Source organism: Mirounga leonina, unplaced genomic scaffold, assembly GCF_011800145.1.
Source record: "Mirounga leonina isolate KUSES-001 unplaced genomic scaffold, KU_Mleo_1.0 Mir_91, whole genome shotgun sequence".
In the NCBI taxonomy this organism is placed as follows: domain Eukaryota; kingdom Metazoa; phylum Chordata; class Mammalia; order Carnivora; family Phocidae; genus Mirounga; species Mirounga leonina.
In genome coordinates this window covers 22,624,624-22,631,656 of record NW_023270839.1, presented here as the reverse complement: position 1 = coordinate 22,631,656, position 7,033 = coordinate 22,624,624, and the positions used below count along the sequence as shown (strand labels likewise).

General features: G+C 40.6%; 1 pseudogene; it reads left to right on the top strand.

The window, feature by feature from the left end:
* Window positions 1-227: 227 nt before the first annotated feature.
* Window positions 228-1,286, top strand: LOC118003559 (annotated as a pseudogene).
* The last annotated feature ends 5,747 nt before the right edge of the window (window positions 1,287-7,033 follow it).

The window sequence follows — 7,033 nt, the reverse complement described above, 5'->3', positions numbered from 1 at the left end:
TATAATTTCAGTGTAGCCTTTATTGCAATGAGTTTGCTGCCAGAACACAAGTGTCATGAAAACTACTGCTAAATCTAAACCAAAATAGGAAAGAAAAGACTCATATTAACATCAACATCATTAGACATGTAGATCCAGGCAAGTCCACCACTATGGCCATCTGATCTACAAATGTGGGAAGACTGACAAAAACAACCATTGAAAAATTTGAGAAGGAGGCTGCTGACATGGGAGAGGGCTCCTTCAACTATTCCTGGGTCTTGGATAAGCTGAATGTGAGCCTGGGATCACCATGATAACTCCATGTGGAAATTTGAGACCAGAAAGTATTATGTTTCTATCATTGATGATGCCCCAGGATACAGGTACTTTATAAAAACACAATTTTAGGCACATCTCAGGCTATGCCTAAAATTTTCTGCCCTGATTGTTGTTGCTGGTGTTGGTGAATTTGAAGCAGGTATATCCAAAAACGGTCAGACCTATAAGCATGCCCTCTGGCTTACACACCAGTTGTGAAAGAACTAATTGTTGGTGTTAACAAAATGGATTCCACTGAGCCACCCTTCAGCCAGAGAGATATCAAGGAAATTAGGAAGGAAGTTAGCACCCACATTAAGAAAACTGGCTGCAACCCAGACCCAGTAGCTTTGTGCCAATTCCTGGTTGGGATGGTGAGATCATGCTGGAGCCAAGTACAAACATGCTTTGGTTCAGGGGATGGAAAGTCACCAGTAAAGATGGCAATGCCAATACTGCCTGAAGCTCTGGATTGCATTCTGCCACCAGTTCATCCAACTGACAAGCCTTGGGTTTGTTCTTCTAGGATGTCTACAAAATCGCTGGTGTTGGTACTGTCTCTGGGAGACTGTGTTCTCAAACATGGCGTTGCGGTCATTTTTGTTACCATCAATGTTACAACTGAAGAAAAGTCTGTTGAAATGCACCATGAAGTTTGAGTGAAGCTCTTCCTCAGGACAGTGTGGACTTCAGCCTCAAGAATGTGTCTGTCAAAGATGCTCATCATCCAGGTGGATGGTGATAACAAAAATAACCCAGCAATGAAAGTAGCTGGCTTCACTGCTCAGGTGATTACCCTGAACCACCCACACCCAATCAGTGCTGGCTGTGAACCTGTGCTGGATTGTCACACAGCTCACGTTGCTTGCAAAGTCTGTTGAGCTGAAGGAGAAGATGGATCACCATTCTGGTAAGACGACCTCAAAGTTTTGAAATCTGGTGATGCCATCATGATTGACATGCTTCTTGGAAAACTTATGTGTTGAGAGCTCCCCTGACTATTCTCTGGCTCATCTGGCCGTTTGTTATTTCTTTCTTTTTTTTTTTTTTTTAAAGATTTTATTTATTTATTTGAGAGAGCGAGAATGAGAGTACATGAGAGAGGGGAGGGTCAGAGGGAGAAGCAGGCTCCCTGCCGAGCAGGGAGCCCGATGCGGGACTCAATCCTGGGACTCCAGGATCATGACCTGAGCCGAAGGCAGTCGCCCAACCAACTGAGCCACCCAGGCGCCCGGCCATTTGTTATTTCAAATGGACTGTTGCTGTGGGTGTCATCAAGTCAGTGGACAGGAAGGTTGCTGGAGCTGGTAAGGTCATTCAGTCTTCCCATAAAACTCAGGAGGCTAAATGAATATTATCTCTAATAAGTGCCACCCCAGTCTTAGTCAGTGGTGGAAGGTCTAGAACTGCTTGTCTCAAGTTTAATGGTAAAGTCTGGTTAATGATAAAAATGCAATGTAAAACATTCAGAGGGAAAAGAGATGTTTTATGTATTATTTGTTTTTTTCTGTGGCAATTTTAAGTTACTAGTTTTTAAAATCAGTACTTTTTAATGGAAACAATTTGACCAAAAATCTGTCACAGAATATTGAGACCTATTAAAGTTTAATGAGAAAAAAATTCAGTGTAAAAACAAAATACAAAACTATACAAAAAGATCATCCCCCAAAATCAAAAGAAAATGAAGATAGATAGATACCTGGATAAATATATACACATAGAGAAATGTAGAAAAATAGCTGAAGGTAATCAATCAATAGCAGTAATTGTCTCTTGATAATTACAGGTGATTTTTGTTTCTTTTTTTTTCCCCCTAAAATTCCCTGTTTTCCCTCTTGTGTGTGTGTGGTCTTTTTTATTTTTTATTTTATTGTATTTATTTATATATATATTTATTTATTTTAAGTATAATTGACAAACAATGTTACATAAGTTTCAGGTATATAATTTAGTGATTTGACAAGTAAATACACTATGCTATGTTCACCACAAATGTAGCTGTACGTCACTATTACAGTGTTATTAACTATATTCTTTATGCTGTGCCTTTTCTTCCTCTGACTTACTAGTTCCATACCTGGAATCTGTACTTCCCTCTCTCCTTCACCCATTTTGCTCAACCTCCCACCCCACTGCCCTCTGGCAACCATTAGTTTGTTCTCTGTATTTATAGGTCTAATTCTGCTTTTTGTTTATTTATTCATTTGTTGTTGTTTTTTAGATTCCACCGCATCTGCATTACATCTTTAACTTGAAATTAAACTACTTTTATTTTAGAATTTTGTGAATCCACAAAATTAATCATTAGTCTTTGTATTCTTCAGCCTGTTTGCTTGTAAACCAAGGTATTTAATTTCAGAGCTAACCTGAATCACTAATTTAAAATAATAAAATAAAAGAACCCTCCACTCCCAAAACTGTTATTTCTCTGTGGGTGACACCAAAATAATATCTGGGCCACAAAAAAGACAAGAAGATCTATAGAAAACCTTGGAAATATGAGGAAGGTGGGTTGGTTCAGGGATGGAAGAGTCTAGACCTAAAACAGAAAGTCCAAGAAAACTTCTGCACAGTTCTGATTTCAAAGAAAAGGGTACATAAAAATCACAGGGATTGCAGTGGAGAAACCTGAAAAACACTGAGTAAATTGATCAGTATCAGTATCAATAGTAGTAAGTCATGTTGATAGCACATACTCTTGATATAATGTGAGGAAAGTGGTACTTTATTTACCTCTTTGGTCTTTTTCCCCCAAACACATAACCTCAGTCTAACCATGAGGAAAACATCATACAAATCCCAGTTGAGGGACATTCTTCAAAATACCTGACTAGTACTCCTCAAAACTGTCAAAATCATCAAAAATAAGAAAAATCTGAGAAACTGTCACAACCAGGAGGAGCCTAAGGAAACATGATGGCTAAATGTAATGTGGTATTCTGTATGGGATCTAGAACACTAGAACGGAGAAAGGATAGTAAGTAAGTAAGTAAATACAAATAAATAAGAAATGAATATAGTATGGAATTTAGTTAATAACGTATCAATGTTGGTTCATTAGCTATATAATAGGTACCATGATGTAAGATGTTAATAATAGAGACGGGCATGGGATATATCAGAAGTCTCTGTATTATCTTCATGTCTTTTCTGTAAATCTTAATCTACTCTAAAATGGAAAGTTGATTTAAAACTTATATACACATATAAAGGAATCTTGTACGCACAGTGTATCCCCCAGCGCTGGTAGCATTGACACCCCTCCCCAACTATAAACTCCTGAAACAAGGATATTGTTTTACCCACCTTTGTATTTCCTACAACTCCTTAAAGCGTGTCTTTTATACGATTACAGGATAAATGTCCACAGAATTGAAAGACAAGAAGATCCGATGTCTGGAGTCCAGCTGACTGACAGTAAGAAAACAAAAGTTTATGCTAAGATGCACTTTTTCCACTCCTAGCAATTATTGCAGAATTTAATCTTACTTTGAAAGACTCACACTAGTGGGCTGAAAATGAAAGAAAGAAAGAAAAATGGACACAGGATAGCAGCCTCGGCACTAACGACAACATAGAGGAACTCGTAGAACCTATAGGCATCTTCATTTACAAAAGTACCTAACGTCATAGCTTCACGCTTGAAAGTCAAAACAGGGAGAACATATTAAAGAAGAAAATGCAGAAGACCTGCATTTTGAAGGTTGTTCTGAGAATTAGATGAGAAAAATACATATGAATGCCCTTTGAAAATCACCACACAAAAAGCAGTTCTTAAATTTCCTCAGGTGTGGAGCACCTGAAATTCATAGTGTTCCTTGGAGATCACCATGAATACTGATGTGTTGAATTGCATTAAAGGAACCATTTTAATGGCAGAAAGTATAACAACGTAATGCAGAATGTGATCACGACTATACGTGCAACACACACAAACATGCACAAAAACTGTTAGACTCAGCTTAATTGTGCCTTAATGATTTCTTCCATTATCATTCATTTGGTATTTTGTTCTTTCGTTTTCCTGTGTCTGCTTGTTGATTGTTACGTCTTCCACACTAAACTATAAGCCAGCACTAATGTCTTGTTAATTCTTGCATATCCTAGAGTTTGGCACATAATAGACATTCATTTATTCAACACATGTTTCTGGAGCACTTACTAGAAGTTGTGAAATACAGTAAAAGACCAAGATTGCTGTTCTCCTGGTACTGACATGGTGATTCTAATAGGTCAAATGCTAGGAGGTAATAGATGTGACGGGGAGAAAGGAGAGCAGGGTGAGAGGGGATGGGAAATGGAAGGGGAAACAGCAGTATTAAGCAGGGAGGTTGCACTGAGAAGATGAGATTTGAGCAAAAACTTGGAAGAAGTAATGGTTGCAGCCAAGCAGATATCTGGCAACAAAGCATCCCAGGCAGAAAAATAGGGCACTGGTTCTAGGGTTCAAGTTTACCTGGCATGTTCAAAAAACAGGCAGCAGGCCAGAGTTCATGGAGCAGTGTGAATGAGAGGAAGAGGGGTGGGCCAGGCCACATCGGTTATAGGACCTTTTAGAGACTTGTGCTTTACTGTCTAGTCAAATGCAGAACCATTGCTGAGTTTTTAGCAAGAGTCACATGATCTGACCTACATTTTCAAAGGCTCACTCTGGCTGCAATGTGGAGAATAGACTATGAAGTAGCAACGGCAGAAGCAAACAGACCTCTCGGGAGGTAAGTGCCATAATCTTTGGTGGCTCAGACCAAAGCAGTAGGTGTGGCCGTGGTGAAAATTAGTTGAATGCTGGCTACATCAAAGGAGAATCAGTAGGATTTTATGATGGATTCAACAAATAGTTTAAATAGATAAGTACTGGCCAATATTCATTTGTAGGCAAACATTATCAGGTGCCAAAGTCTTAATAAACATTTATGGACAAAGAAGCTTAAAATGAAACAAAACCGTATCTGCTATATTAACATTATGTCTATTACATTTCTACTATTTTGACAATGACTAATTATTGGCCTTTAGCCTTAGAATATTGGCACCCAGCTTGTAGATTCTGAGGGCTTTTTAGGGACAGAGTTTGAGAACTACTAAGCTGCACAGAAGTGAGGAATGACGGTGCTGCTATTGAAATTACCTTCCACGGGCGCTGTGAGAGGCATCTAATCTGTTAAAAATGATGTCGTCATCTGGTTGCAACCCGACGTTGGGGAGTGCATCTGGAGCCAGGCAGGTGGAAAGGCTCACAGTGCTGAGTCCTGGATCTGATTCTGCTTACCAGTCGATACCACTTTCTGGTGCTCATTATTTTGATAAAGATATTAGCAAAGCGACAGTAAAAATTAAAGTGCTCCATAATCCTCACCACCCACCATTAACTTCTGAAATATCATTGCACGTTAGCTTTTACTGTTACTTTACAAAAGCACTTACTGAAAGGCAGGGGAAGCCAAAAAAAAAAAAAAAAATTCTGCCACTGGTAGGAAAGGGGAGGATGAGCGCCTCTTTGCAGATTGTGACAATCCGTTCCCTGAAGCAGTTAAGGGGCACAGAGATCTTCTGAGTCTCCCTTTTTCTGAACTTGGCCAGAAACGGGTGGATACCTTCTAGGGTATGTGGGGGACAGAACTTGCCCTTCCAAAGATCCAAAAATGGCTGAGATGCACCTCCTGTTTTCCTTCCTAATTCTTCCTATGTCTTTCTTCTCTCTGCCTTCAGTGGCCTCCCAGGGATCGAAGCCAGCTCAAAGAAAATTACCCGAGATGAGTCGCACACATTGCATGGGCTCTCTGTTGAGGGGCTGCCCACTACAGGCGTATGTCGCAGAATGTCACTTTGTCCACCTCTTAGCTATCAGGTGGGGGCACTATTTTATGTACTCAGGAGATACAGGAAGCATATTTCCTCAGGAGACGGGGAGGATTTTGGCGTTTGGAGAATGTCCCGTTTCCCCAGATCAGCCACCAGCCGCCGCCGCCGCCTCTCATTCCGTGCCTGATTCCCGGTCATGCTGGCAATGTAAGGCCCCAGTTTTTCTCTCAACAAAATGGTATCCCTCTATATAAACTCTTCTTCACAGGGCCTTTCTGCAGACAAATGAAATAATGTCATCTGTTCAATACAAGCCTGCCCCCCCCGACACACAACTCAATGAAAGATGCTATGTGTTATGACCAAGCTTTCTCTTCAGCTGAATTCAGAAACTGCGGCTCACAGTGCTTCCTATGTTTATTCACGGGGCTATCACATGGGAAAGTAGAGGCCTGGGCATTTGCATTTCTCCTGTGGTTCCACTCTCCTGGCCAAGAAACACATGAAGAAGGGTCTTCACTGGCCCAGAGCCCCTGATAGGGATGGCATTCATGCCCACCCCTCACGGACGGAGAAAGCCCTGCACAAGAAGGCTCGGCTCTCATAAAGAGTTCTGCCAGATTCAGGAAGACGCGGCTTTTTGTTCGGCACCATAGGACCCTGTGTGACACTCCACGGCCTGGGCTAGGGACTGTCACAGCAGCCTTTCACAATTCAAAGAGGAAAGGAAAATAGCCTGCCTTTGAGCGTCAGGGATGTGGAGAGGCAGGAATCAAATCATGAATAAATAAATAAAAACACCAACAGCTGTGATATTTAAAACAGACAATCACTATAACAGCAAATGACAACCCTGCAGCCTGCAGAATCTGTTAATAAACTGTCTGCTGTGACTGTTATTAAAGATAAACTTATGAGCCATGATTATTCA